Source organism: Vitis vinifera, chromosome 12, assembly GCF_030704535.1.
Source record: "Vitis vinifera cultivar Pinot Noir 40024 chromosome 12, ASM3070453v1".
Taxonomy (NCBI): Eukaryota; Viridiplantae; Streptophyta; class Magnoliopsida; order Vitales; family Vitaceae; genus Vitis; species Vitis vinifera.
This window is the reverse complement of record NC_081816.1, coordinates 4,524,501-4,539,299: the sequence shown is the minus strand read 5'-3', so window position 1 is coordinate 4,539,299 and position 14,799 is coordinate 4,524,501. Positions and strand designations below refer to the sequence as shown.

Sequence of the window (14,799 nt, the reverse complement as noted above, 5' to 3'; positions counted from 1 at the left end):
CTTTCCACTTCTTCAATGTTTGCAACATCACCACTAGAGACAACAATATCTTCCACATATTTAATGAGTGCTACAATGATAGTTTCGCTCTTGAGAATAATAACAATGTTAGAATTACATCTTCTGCAACAAATCATGGAAGGACACAACTCAATTTATCAAGTAATACCTCATTTAGTTATTTAATTTGCAGACTCTAATTTCATCCCCTCCGAGCAACAAATCCATGTGACTTATTCATATATACTTTCTTTCCAAAATTATCATACAATAATGCATTCTTCACATCTACTTCATGTAAACTCCACCCAAAATTAGTTCTCAAGGAAATTACAATGCATGCTAAATTAAAACGAACAACAGGAAAGAAGGTTTTTAAATAATCCACATTATAAGTTTGAGTATACCCCTTTGCACCTAACTAAGCCTTCAACCATTGTATCTAGATGGTATTTAATGGCAAAAACCCACAAACAACCAACAAAATTTGTCTCTCGAGGCAACTCAATGGCTCCCAAGTACCTCTGTTCAAGAAAGCATTCATCTCATTCTCCATGGATTTCTTCCACCTAGGATGATGTAAAGCTTCTTGATAAGACTAAGAGATATAAATAGAAGACAAAACATGGGCAAAAGATCAAAGAGTAGGTGAAAGTTTATTTCAAGACACAGAATTGAGTAAAAAAATGGCAAAAACAACCTTGTTGACCTCTCTTGAGCTTAATAAGAATCAAGAACGAAGGGAATTGGAATACACAATGTTATAGGATCATCCACTAAAGAGTTTGGAAAAAAGACTAAGGTTGAGCTTGATCTACTTCCCTTCTCTTGTTATTCTTTTCCTATACCCTTGCAATGGTTTTCCAATCCCAAATAAGGAAGTATCAATAACAACAGGGGAAGATTAGGGAACATTAGGTGAAAAATGATTCGAAATCAGTTTTTTGAAGTGGAGAGAAAGGCTTTCTAGGTAAAGTTTGAAGGCTTCAATAGGGGAACGTGGATTTCAATAACAGACAGAAGTCGAGGTTTTGTTGTTTCGTTAGGTTTTGGAAAGGAGTTGGATTGGTTGTTGGAGCATTTGAAGAAAGTTGTGGAGTTGGAGGCTTCCAGGGGTTTTATTCGAAAGATGAGGGGCAAGACTAGGACTCATTTGATGGAGATTTGTTTCAATAGTAGAGGGAGATTTATGAAAATTATAGAAATCGTTACAAAGAGAAAACCTCTAGTTCTAGTTGTTCCTGAGGGTTGGGTGGGAAACCCTTAGGAAGACGATTTCTTCAGTCCAAGACTTGTCTGATCAAGCTGTAAGAGCCTCGAAGGAGATGTTTAAAGAGTCTCAGGTGAGCAAGGGAATGTACAGAGGAGGGCGGTCCTATGCAAATGTGGTTGCAGAGGAAGGACCTAGGAACGGAGCTTTGATGCCAGTTGGAAAATGGGCAAGAGCTGTAATTTGTGAAAGTAAAGGAAAAATACTAGATTGGTTCGATGTAGGAAAAACTATTGCGAGGATGATGGGTACGAAAGGAATGGTGTCTGTAACCCCTATTTCCGATTACAAGGGGTGTTTTTTCGTGGATTTTGCAAGGAGAGCTAATTGGTTTCAAGATCAAGGGAGTTTAACAGTGAGAGGAGGGACTGTTGCTCTGAGGAGATGGTCGCCAAAAGAAAACTCTGTTGTTTTTGGAAAATTTAGAAGGGGTTGGTTAGAACTAAGAGGCCTTGCTTTTCATCTGTGGGATGAGGTTCAGCTGAGATACATTTTGCAGAAATGAGGGAAGGTAACGAAAGTGGCAAGGGAATCTCTGAAGCTTGTAGACTTGTCAAAGGTAAAGTTGTGGGTGGAGATGCTTCCAAATGTCGTGCTACCAGAGCTGCTAGAGGTGGAAGGTGGAGCCTGGTCATTTACGGTTGCAGTTTCAGTCACCGGAGAAGCTGAAGGAGACGACCTTCTTAGGCCTGAGTCAACTCGCAGCAAGGACGAGTTGATGTCAGCGGGAAGTTCCGTATTTCAAAGGCCAAAGAACGCTGAGGGGCTACGAGCTACTGCTAGGGACAATGAGTGCCACAACTGGAGGCCTCGTCATCGTTCTCGTGCTCGTTCTTCAAATTCAAATTCGGTTTCCAAAGCGGAGAAAGGAAGGGGAGGGAGTCTTTTGGACCCAACGGCGGGAAGCGTTTTCGGGCCAACAAAACCAGACGCCTTTTTTAAAGCCCGTTCTACTAAGGCCCAGTTTGGGGCGAAGAGTTTTGGGCCTCTTGCAGGTCCAGTCCACGAAACAGAAGCAGGTTCTTCTAATGGTGGCCCAGCAATGCCTTTGTCCTCAAAGCTCCAACGCTTAGGGTCCTTTGCAAAGGAGGTAATGCCGATAGTTCATCTTCAAGAGTTGTCAAAGCTAAAAGGCCCCTCAGTCTCTGCAAGGCGCAAAGCGAGAAGTTGGCCGCTGAGACTAAAAGTATCGCCTTCTGTCCCGAAGCGTAACCTAGATGGGGGTGGCTCATCGGAAGCAAATCGAGCCATTCTTCGAGGCAGATCAGTCTCCAATAAGGGTGTTCTTTCTCTTATTTCAAAAACCTCCCAAGATTTCACCGGGGAGACAGAGGGAGAAGGGATTTCGTGTTGCAATTTGGTAAACAAGGTGCGTCCTCCTTTCTCAGCTTTCTCCGAGCAGCTTTCTCTGAGCAGGGTCTTTCTTTGGTTGGGGCTTTTCATCCAAATTTTCTTCCCGACTCCTTTGTTTCTTCTGTTCTTCCTTCTTGATGTCAGTTTTTTTTTTATTCCGTTGGAGTCAAGCTTTACCTCTCAGTGTGGTCCCTTTTCGAATTCTCCTGTTGTTGAGCTCAGTCGTTGTGTTGGCGTGTCCTGTTCTGAAGATGTGGCGTTTCCCCTAGAAACCTCTAATCGAAATTTTAAAGACTGTCATTTCCTTAGAGAATCACTCAGTAACCCAGAGGAGCTTTGTGTCTCAGGCAAGGCTTCGTCCCCAAAGCCAGAACCTCCCACCCTCCCGTTGGAAGGTTTTCAAGTTGAGGGACTCACACCTAGGAAGTTGGTCAAGGTTCAGTCGGTTTTGGAGAGTTTGAGGATTAGAATTGTTAGAGATAATGGAAAAGGTGCGGAAGTAGAGAGCAAGAGTACTCTTTCTGCAGATAAGGTATATTTCAGAAGGAAGAGGAAAAATGACTCTGGAACCCGAAGAGAGGATTAGGTTTGGTTGTTGGTTGTACTGGGTTGTTTTTGTTTACATGAAGATCTTAAGTTGGAATACAAAAGGATTAGGTTCCAAGAAGAAAATGAGGACTGTCAGAAGGTTTTTAAGTACTCAAAGTCTAGATGTTGTGATGCTTCAGGAAACAAAGAGATAAATTTGGGACAGGAGGTTTGTGAGTAGTGTCTGGAAAGGCTAAGCATGGGGTGGGCTGCTCTTCCTGCTTGTGGGGCTTCAGGGGGATTGTGATTTTGTGGGATTCAAATAAGTTGAAGTGTACAGAGAAGGCGTTAGGATCTTTCTCTATAACTGTGAAGTTGAACTCTGGTGAGGAAGGGTCTTTTTGGTTAACTTAAGTGTATGGCCCAAATAAGCCTTTGTGGAGGAAGGACTTTTGGTTGGAGCTTCAAGACCTGTATGGTCCGACCTTCCCAAGGTGGTGTGTAGGAGGGGATTTTAATGTTATCAGGAGGATCTTTGAGAAGATGGGCGATTCTAGGTTAACATTCAACATGAGGTGTTTTGACGAGTTTATAAGGGAGAGTGGTTTGATGGATCCCCCTCTAAGGAATGTGGCTTTTACTTGGTCAAACATGCAAGTTGTTCATATTTGCAAGAGATTGGATAGGTTTTTGTTTTCTTCTGAGTGGGATTCCTTTTTCTCTCAAAGTTTTCAAGAGGCGCTTCCTAGATGGACCTCAGATCATAGCCCAATTTGTTTGGAAACTAATTCTTTAAAATGGGTCCAACTCCTTTTAGGTTTGAGAATATGTGGTTGTTCCATCCTGAGTTTAAGGAGAAGTTTAGAGATTGGTGGCAAGAGTGTACAGTTGAAGGTTGGGAAGGTCACAAGTTCATGAGGAAATTAAAGTTTGTTAAATCAAAGTTGAAAGATTGGAATATAGTGGCCTTTGGAGATTTAAGAGAGACGAAAAAAGTTCATTCTTTCGGACTTAGGTAGAATTGATCTAATTGAACAAGAAGGGAATTTGAATCTTGATTTGGTATCAGAAAGGACCTTAAGAAGAAGGGAGCTAGAGGATTTGTTGTTAAAGGAAGAGGTTCAATGGAGACAAAAATCTAGGGTCAAGTGGATTAAAGAAGGGGATTGCAACTCTAAGTTCTTTCATAGAATGACCACTAGAAGGAGAAACAAGAAGTTCATTAAGTCTCTAATTTCTGAGAGGGGGGAGACTTTAAGCAACATTAAGGTCATTTCTGAGGAGATTGTAAATTTCTTTGGGAAACTATTCCAAACCTGAAGGTGATTCTTGGAGGGTTGAAGGAATTGATTGGGTCCCTATTTCTGGAGAGAGTGCAGTTTGGCTGGATAGACCTTTTTCTGAAGAGGAGGTACGAATGGCAGTTTTCCAATTGAATAAGGAAAAAGCCTCTGGTCCTGATGGTTTTACTATTGCAGTTTATCGAGAGTGTTGGGATGTGATAAAAGAAGATCTTATGAGGGTGTTTCTTGAGTTCCACACCAATGGGGTAATAAATCAAAGTACAAATGCGACCTTCATTGCTATGGTGCCTAAGAAAAGCCAAACTTTTAAAATCTCAAATTGTAGACCTATTAGCTTGGTTACAAGTTTATATAAGATAATTGCTAAGGTCTTACAGGGCGTTTACGCAAAGTTCTTCATAAAACAATCTCTGGCTCTCAAGGAGCCTTTGTTGAAGGGAGACATATTTTGGACGCTGTGTTGATAGCCAATGAAGTGGTGGATGAGAAAAGAAGATCAGGGGAGGAAGGGGTAGTCTTCAAAATCGATTTTGAGAAGGCCTATGATCATGTGGATTAGGGCTTTTTAGATCATGTGCTACAAAGGAAAGGGTTCAGCCAGAAATGGAGATATTGGATAAGGGGTTGTTTATTTTCATCAAGTTTTGCAATCCTAGTTAATGGGAATGCAAAGGGTTGGGTTAAGGCCTCTAGAGGTTTGAGACAAGGAGACCGCATTTCTCCTTTCCTTTTTACTTTAGTGGCAGATGTTCTAAGTAGGTTGATGATCAGAGCAGAGGAAACTGGGCTAACTGAGGGTTTCTTTGTGGGGAGGGATAGGACTAGAGTGTCTTTGTTACAATTTGCAGGTGACACCATCTTTTTCTTTAAAGCCTCTCTGGAACATCTTCAAAACCTCAAGATTATCCTTTTGGTTTTTGGGCAAGTATTTGGTTTAAAAATCAACTTAGAAAAAAACACCATTTCAGGTATTAACACTAGGCAGGAGCTGTTGTCTAGTTTGCCTCGGTTTTTTATTGCAGAATGTCAGAGTGACCTTTGCCTTATCTAGGCCTTCCATTGGGAGGGAACCCAAAGACAATAGGCTTTTGGGATCCGGTGGTTGAGAAAATTTCGAGGAGGTTGGATGGTTGGAAAAAGGCCTTTTTGTCTTTGGGAGAGAGGATTACTTTAATTCAGTCTTGTCTGTCTCACATTCCTAGCTACTTCCTCTCCCTCTTTAAAATCCCAGCATCAATAGCTTCAAAGATTGAGAAGATGCAAAGGGATTTTCTTTTGTCTGGGACGGGGGAAGGGAAGAAAGATCATCTTATCAGATGGGATGTTGTTAGTAGACCGAAGGAGTTGGGAGGTTTGGGTTTTGGGAAGATTTCTCTGAGAAATATTGCTCTTTTAGGGAAATGGCTTTGGAGGTTCCCTAGAGAAAGAAGTGGTCTTTGGCATAAGGTTATTACAAGTATATATGGGACACATCCTAATCGATGGGACGCCAACATGGTGGTTAGATGGTCACACAGATGTCCTTGGAAGGCTATTGCTCAAGTTTTCCAGGTTTTTTCCCCTTTTGTCCACCTAGTGGTGGGCAATGGGGAGAGAATTCGTTTTTGGGGAGATCTTTGGTGGGGTAACCAAACTTTGTGCTCTCAATTTGCTGATCTTTATAGAGTTATTTTTGTGAAAAACCTCACTGTCTCAAATGTCCTTGGCAATTCCTTTCCACTGTCTTGGAATTTTAATTTTCGCCACAATCTTACTAATTCAGAAATTGATCTCCTTCAGAGATTAATATTCTCCCTTAGTTCAGTGTTTTTCTCTCATTCTTTGGCAGATTCAAGAGCATGGTCTTTGTCATCGTCAGGCTTGTTTTCAGTGAAATCTTTTTTCTTGGCCTTGTCAAAAGTCTCAAATCCTACCTTGTTCCTTTCGGTCAAGTTTTTGTGGAGTTCAAAAGCCCTTTCAAAGGTTAAGGCCCTCGCTCGGTTAGTAGCACATGGGAAGGTAAACACCAATGATAAGTTGCAATTGAGAAGACCCTACAAATCCCCTCTGTCCTCAATGGTGCATTCTTTGCAAAGGAAATGGAGAGTCGATTGACCACCTTTTTCTTCATTGTCCTGTTACCATTGGACTCTGGCACAAGTTGTTCAATCTAGCAGGGTTGGTTTGGGTCCCTCCAAGGAGTTTTGAGGACATGTTGGTTATTGCTTTTAAAGGTTTGGGGAACTCATTAAGAGGCAAGACACTTTGGCAAATCGCTTGCCTTACTTTGGTTTGGATGGTGTGACAAGAGAGAAACAATAGGATCTTTGAGGATAAGTGGAGAACGAAAGAGATGTTATGGGATTTGATTATGTTCTATTCCTCTCTATGGGCTTCTTGTACTGCAGCTTTTAGAGGAGTTCGTCTAAATGTTTTACAACTCAACTGGATTGCGGTTTGCGCTTCAAAAGTTGGAGAATGTTGGGGTCTCTCTTTATTTTTAGATTTCTATTGTGGGAGTTTTCTCTTTTGTTCAATTTGTGTAGGAAGGACTTCTCATCCTTCCCTTGGTTTCTTCTCTTTCTTTTGTATCTTTTCTTTCTCCTGTATCTTTTCTTCTATTAATATATTTTTCTTCGTTTCTGATAAAAAAAAAAAAAAAATAACAACAGGGGAAAGAACAAACTCAAGTCAAAACAATCCATTATCTAAGTGTGAAACACGACCAGAAGGGCGGTCTCGAAGAAAGTCATATCAACACCAACAAATTATTTATGAGACACAACAAAAAAAACACTTATCCTTTCTAAGTTTTAAAGTATCTAAGAAACACAAGTTTGATGGATTAAGGATCAAGCTTTCTTTATTTGGAAAAAAAATTATGAATAAAGCATATACACCCAAAACTCTTAAGACAAAGAAAAAATAGGGGACAATTAGGTAACGAAGAATATGGAGTTTTATACTGTGATATGAATATGGGTAACCTTTTTGTATATTCTGATATGGATTTAACCTTTTTTTATAAGCCTCCTTGTATAGTGAAGGTATCTAATAATTTTTTTATAAGGTTTTTGTAATTGTTGGGAAGACTTCTCATCCTTCTAATAATTTTTTTATAAGGTTTTTGTAATTAAGTGCAAGCCCTCTCTTTTCTCGTCGATTTCCAAGGCTTCGTAAGAAGAATTTAGGGGAAGGGGCTTCGTCGCCGAGAAATGAAGCGGATCTGAACAATTTTTCATCCGACGAAGAAATGGAAGGATTTTTGGGCCAAGTGGGGTCTGATCCTCGTGTCTCAGCAGTCATGGTTATGCCTTTTACACCAAAAACCAGAGGTAAAGGGCCTAGCTTGTTGGGGAATTGTGGTTCGATGGTTGCGGAAAATCTAAAGGTAACGCCATCATTTTTTCAGTCTACCCGGCCATATATGCCCCCTTCTAGTGGCTTCACTTATTCCCTCATGAATCCTTCCGTCCCCATTCTGAGTCCTTCTACCCCCATGCTTCCCGATTTAGTTTCTCAACCTCAGGTTCCTATGGAAAACCGAGTAAATTCTGAATTTTTGTTCAAAAAAGTCAATGATGCTTATGAAGGTCAAACTTCTGTTGATATCCCTAATTTAGAAATGGAGGTGATCCAGCCTGCTTGTCCATACCAGATGTTCGAGAGTGTCAACCCTCTTTCATCTAATCTAAGATCGCCTATCAATGAATCCAGTATGGCTGCAGTTAACTTGGGAGGTATTGCGGGCTCTCCTTTGGGCGAGTTCCAAATAGAAGGACTGTCCCCTAGGAAAATGGCAAAAGTACGTGAGGTTTTAAAGACTCTGGATATCAAGGTATATTCCAGGAGGAAGAGCAGATGCTCCACAGGATTGTGAGACCAGTTGGATTTGGTTCGGAGATCAGGGTCAGTGAGTTTTTCCATGAAGATAATCAGTTGGAATACTAAGGATTTGGGTTCAAAGAAAAAGAGAAGGGTGGTTAAAGATTTTCTGAGATCAGAAAAGCCGGATGTAGTGATGATTCAGGAAACAAAAAAGGCGGAGTGTGATAGAAGGTTCGTGGGCAGTGTTTGGACAACCAGAAATAAGGATTGGGCAGCCCTTCCGACGAGTGGGGCTTCGGGTGGGATTTTGATCATCTGGGACTCTAAAAAATTGCGTAGGGAGGAGGTAGTGTTAGGTTCTTTTTCGGTCTCAATCAAGTTCGCACTGGACGGATGCGAATCATTATGGCTATCTGCAGTTTATGGCCCAAACAACTCAGCTCTCAGGAACGATTTTTGGGTGGAGCTTTCAGACATTGTTGGGTTTTCTTCTCCGCGTTGATGTGTGGGCGGCGATTTTAATCTCATAAGGAGAAGTTCAGAAAAATTGGGAGCTTCTAGATTAACCCCAAGCATGAAGGATTTTGATGATTTCATAAGAGATTGCGAATTGATAGATTCACCTTTAAGGAGCGCACCATTTACTTGGTCAAACATGCAAGAGCATCCAATATGCAAGAGATTAGGTCGTTTCCTGTACTCAAATGAGTGGGAACAAGTATTTCCTCAAAGTCTTCAAGGAGAACTTCCAAGATGGACATCGGATCATTGGCCGATTGTCTTGGAAACCAATCCGTTCAAGTGGGGACCAATGTCGTTCAGGTTTGAGAATATGTGGTTGCAACATCCTAGTTTTAAGGAGAGTTTTGGAAGTTGGTGGAGAGAGTTTCAAGGAAATGGGTGGGAAGGGCACAAGTTCATGAGGAAATTTCAGTTCGTTAAAACCAAATTGAAAGAGTGCAATAAGGCTTCTTTTGGAGAGCTAAGTAAAAGGAAAAAAGATATCTTATCGGATTTAGCTAACTTTGATACCTTGGAGTAAGAAGGGGGCCTATCCCCTGAACTTTTAGTCCAGAGAGCTTTAAGAAAAGGGGAGCTAGAGGAGTTGATTTTGAGGGAAGAAATACATTGGAAACAAAAAGCTAGGGTGAAATGGGTAAAATAAGGGGATTGGAACTCAAAATTTTTTCATAAAGTGGCCAATGGCAGGCGAAATAGGAAATTTATCAAGGAGTTGGAGAATGAAAGTGGCCTAATGTTGAATAATTCAGAGAGCATCAAAGAGGAGATATTAAGGTATTTCGAAAAGCTCTACGCGAGTCCTTCTGGAAAACCTTGGAGAGTGGAAGGCTTAGATTGGTCCCCTATTTCTGGTGAGAGTGCGTCTAGGTTGGAATCCCCATTTACTGAAGAAGAGATTTCTAAGGCCATTTTTCAGTTGGATAGGGATAAGGCTCCGGGGTTGGATGACTTTACCATTGTAGTGTTTCAAGATTGTTGGGAAGTGATAAAGGAGGATCTAGTGAGAGTGTTTGCAGAATTTCATAGGAGCAGAATTATCAATCAAAGCATCAACGCTTCCTTTATAGTTCTGTTACCCAAAAAAAACATGTCAAAGAGAATCTCAGACTATAGACCTATTAGCTTGATCACTAGTCTTTACAAGATAATAGCCAAAGTGTTAGCAGGGCGTCTAAGAGGGGTACTTCACGAAACCATCCATTCTACTCAAGGAGCCTTCGTTCAAGGGAGACAAATTTTGGATGCAGTTCTCATAGCCAATGAGATAGTGGATGAGAAAAGAAGATCAGGGGAGGAAGGAGTTGTATTCAAAATTGACTTTGAAAAGGCCTATGACCACGTGAGTTGGGATTTTTTGGATCATGTGTTGGAGATGAAGGGGTTTAGTCCTAGATGGAGGAAATGGATGAGAGGTTGCTTATCCTCGGTTTCTTTTGCAGTCCTAGTGAACGGTAATGCGAAATGGTGGGTTAAGGCATCTAGAGGTTTAAGACAAGGCGACCCTTTATCCCCTTTTTTGTTCACTATAGTGGCAGATGTATTGAGTAGGATGTTATTGAAAGCTGAGGAGAGAAACGTCTTGGAGGGTTTCAGGGTGGGTAGGAACAGAACAAGGGTATCCCATTTACAATTTGCAGATGATACCATTTTCTTTTCTAGTACTCGAAAAGAGGATATGATGACCCTCAAGAATGTTTTGCTAGTGTTTGGGCATATTTCCGGGTTGAAAGTTAATCTTGACAAAAGCAATATCTATGGCATTAATCTTGAACAGAATCATCTTTCTAGGTTGGCCGAGATGCTTGACTGCAAGGCTTCTGGGTGGCCTATACTTTACCTGGGTCTTCCTCTGGGAGAGAATCCTAAGGCGTGTGGTTTTTGGGATCCTGTGATTGAGAGGATATCAAGGAGATTAGATGGGTGGCAAAATGCGTATTTATCTTTTGGAGACAGGATAACCCTCATTCAATCTTGTCTCACCCATATGCCATGTTACTTTCTCTCCTTGTTTAAGATTCCTGCCTCAGTGGCAACAAAAATTGAGAGATTGCAAAGAAATTTTTTATGGTCAGGTGTAGGGGAAGGCAAAAGAGATCATTTGGTTAGTTGGGATGTAGTGTGTAAGCCGAAATCGAGAGGGGGATTGGGTTTTGGAAAGATTTCTGTAAGGAATGTCGCTCTCTTAGGAAAGTGGTTGTGGAGATATCCTAGGGAGGGTTCAGCTCTGTGGCATCAGGTTATTTTAAGCATTTATGGATCACACTCCAATGGTTGGGATGTCAACAATATAGTTAGATGGTCACATCGTTGTCCTTGGAAGGCCATTGCACTAGTCTTCCAGGAGTTTTCCAAGTTTACTCGATTTGTGGTAGGTGACGGGGATAGAATTCGGTTCTGGGAAGACTTGTGGTGGGGGGATCAACCTTTGGGAGTCCAATATCCAAGATTACTTAGCGTAGTCACGGATAAAAATGCTTCTATTTCATCAATTCTTAGATATACCCGTCCTTTCTCTTGGAATTTCAACTTTCGTTGAAATCTTTCTGATTCTGAGATAGAAGATTTAGAAGGCCTTATGCGGTCTCTTGATCGTCTACACATATCACCTTCGGTTCCAGATAAGAGATCCTGGTCTTTATCTCCTTTAGGATTTTTCACAGTCAAATCTTTCTTTCTGGCCTTATCTCAATATTCTGAGTCGTCTCCAGTTTTCCCTACCAAGTTTGTCTAGAATTCTCAAGTCCTCTTCAAAGTCAAGTCCTTTGTCTGGTTGGTGGCTCACAAGAAGGTTAATACTAATGACTTGCTACAATTGAGAAGACCCCACAAAGCACTTAGTCCCGACATATGTAAGTTGTGCATGAAGTATGGAGAAACAGTAGATCACCTTTTCCTCCATTGCTCTTTGACGATGGGGTTGTGGCACAAATTATTTCAATTAGCAAAGACGGATTGGGTTCCCCCAATGAGCATCTCTAACATGTTATCTACTAATTTTAATGGTTTTGGATCTTCTAAGAGAGGGATTGTTTTATGGCAAGACGCGTGCATCGCGTTAATGTGGGTGGTGTGGCGGGAAAGAAATGCAAGGATTTTTTAGGATAAAGCAAGGAATTCAGAGTATCTTTGGGATTCTATTCGTTTTCTTGCTTCTCTTTGGGCTTTTTGTTCTAAGGTTTTTAAGGGGATACCTCTTAACGTGTTACAACTTGATTGGTTAGCGGTGTGTAACTAGAGTGTTTGCTTGTTCTCTCTTTGTATTTTCTTATATTTGATTACTTGTAGTCTTGTTTTTCTTTGGTGGGAGGATTCCTCATCCTTCTATTGTACCTCATTTTTATCAATATATTCCTTTGTCGTTTCCTATCAAAAAAAAAAAAAAAATAGAGAAACAAAAAGCAACATCATTTGATAACTTTCTACCATGAAACCACCATATAAGACTTAACTTTTGAAATAGAAGAGCCCATCTCACATAAGCCCTCTACAAATTTTACTATTTTTGTGGAGGTTTTGAAAAACACAATAAGAGTTGAATAACCGATTTTCCTAAAAGCTTAAGCCATTAAGATTTGAACCTACAATTTATATCATGCTCTAATACCCTCCCTCCTTCCCCTCTCACATGCAATCTCATACCTACCATGGATGGCGAGAACAACATGACCTATAAAAAACAAAAATTCGCATTTTTATCACAAATAATTTCATAGATAAAAAATTTCACACTTGAACTCGGTACCTTCAGTTAACTAGTGTTCTAATGCCATGTTGAGTAACCAATTTTCCCAAAAGCTCAAGTTGTTAGGATTTGGACCCATAATGTATATCATGCTCTAACAAGAAGGAAAAAACTAGCAACAAAATTAAATTGCTTAGTGAGTGAATAACATATAATAAGTTAATAGCAAATTTGAGTACATACAAAACAAAATTGAGTTTAAAAGAAGGTGAGGGAATGGGATCTCCTAAACCAAGAACAGAAGAAGATCCAATAGCAAGAAGGATTGAGGATATATTAGAAATCTTTTTTAAGTTAGAAAATTGTGAGCAACTTCTAATCATAAGATAAGAAGCTCTATATTTTATAATCTACAAAAAGAAGACTAACTAGTGGTAATAAAAGAATGTTTACCTAAATCTGTCAAGATAACAGTAGGAACATGTAGATCTAGAGGCTCTATATCCTTAAAGTTTATTGATTGTTTGACTGCTAGATAGTGAGAGGGTGTGTAATTGTGTGCATTTATGAGGTGACTTCTTTTTTGTTGTTTTGGCATCCTTTGTATACCTCCCATGTACTTGGGGTGTGGCCCTCTTTTTTTGATTGACATTTTTTGTATATTCTTGTTTGCTTATCAAAAAAAAAAAAAAAAAAACATTTGGATTGAGAAGAAATCTCTAAAGACTGCTGCACTATTTTGTTGTGGTCTCACAAAGACAAGGCAATACAGTCCCAATTCCCACCAATAGAGGGTAGGAACATCAACTCTATCATCAAAATAGGGGACAACCTGATTAACCATTGCAAAATGGCCAAAATTGTCCCAACACTTATCAAACATCTAAATAGTCCAGCCATAATGTGTGCATTTCCCATTGCTTTTAATGTTATCTCCACTCCCTCTACACTGAGACCTCAACATTGAATAGGAGGACCACCTTGCCTTGTCCTATAGATGCAAGGGTTGAAGTATCCTTAATACCATTTCCAGATGAAGAGAACTATAAATCAATATGATGAAGTCAAGCATAGATGTTATTAAGAGATGGTTAGCCCTTTCTAGCCAATATACCATGTTTGACCTCAATATATTAAGGCTAGAGAGAAATTTGGCAGCCTAGAACTCTCTCTGCCTTCTTTTTAATCTTAATATCAGCAAACAATGGAACAATGGTTGATATACATTTAATTCCTCCCAAAGGGGAAGGGATGCACAATGCTCACAAGGTCCCCCCCTCCCAAAAAAAAACAAAAACAACAGAGAGAAAAGAAAAGAGATCCTAATATAATTGCTAGATTCTAAAATTTTTTTTATTTTTATTTTGGAAGTATGCCTCTCTAATTGCACCCCATATCTCCCTTGAAAATTCTTAAAACAGGAAATTAGCACTAACATAGGGCTCCATATTATTCCACAGCCATGTTATTGTCATAAAGTTATTCTATTGCCACTTATCAAAGTTCTTGGATTTCCAGATGAGGATCTTTGAAAAAATGTTTTAGTTTCTTCTTTATCCTGCCCTGATATATACCTTCATGGCTTTAACTCACAATAAATAATTAGGTTACTTTAGTTTCACTGAATAAATCTGGATACTAGCAGTATCTCCAAATTTGTAATCACTACTAAATGCCATAATTTTAACTATTGAAGGGAGAAAATAGGGACCACTGCAATTATTTCTGAAGCAAAGGGATGTTAGTCAACTTCAACACTAACATGAACATACTAGCATAACACGGCATGACCATTAATCTATCTGTGAACATGTCTCATACACCAGAAATAATAGAGAAGGTTTGTAGTACTACAGATGTGAGAAGGATACTTACATCACATAGACAGGAGGTGAGACTTGACACTCGAATCGGCATGACCATTGATATATCTGAGAGCACATCTCTATGATTAAACTTGCACTATATTTGTATTACACAGCATGACCATGGATAAATCTTAGAACACTTCTCACACACTAGTAATCATAGAAAAGGGTTGTTGTACTATAAATGTAAGAAGAGTACCTCACACAGACATGAGTGACTTAGCACTTGGATCAGGAGCTTCAAGGGATAGATATTGTAGCACAGTATTGAGTGGCATTGGTGCAATACCGAGCTGTGTTGTAGCAGAAGAAAATGCAGCCAGGGTTTTGTGATGCTTCAATACCATGTTATTTGAGAAAATCTTTTTATGTTATTCACTAAGAAGATAAGACAAAGCATATATATAGTCTTCAGAAGACAAAACAAAATTTATTATTTTGCCTACTAAGAAAAAGACTAAACAA

General features: G+C 39.8%; 1 protein-coding gene across 4 annotated transcripts in view; it reads left to right on the top strand.

The window, feature by feature from the left end:
* Nucleotides 1-14,799, top strand: part of TPC1 (two pore channel 1) — a 122,420-nt gene that overhangs the window by 64,394 nt on the left and 43,227 nt on the right.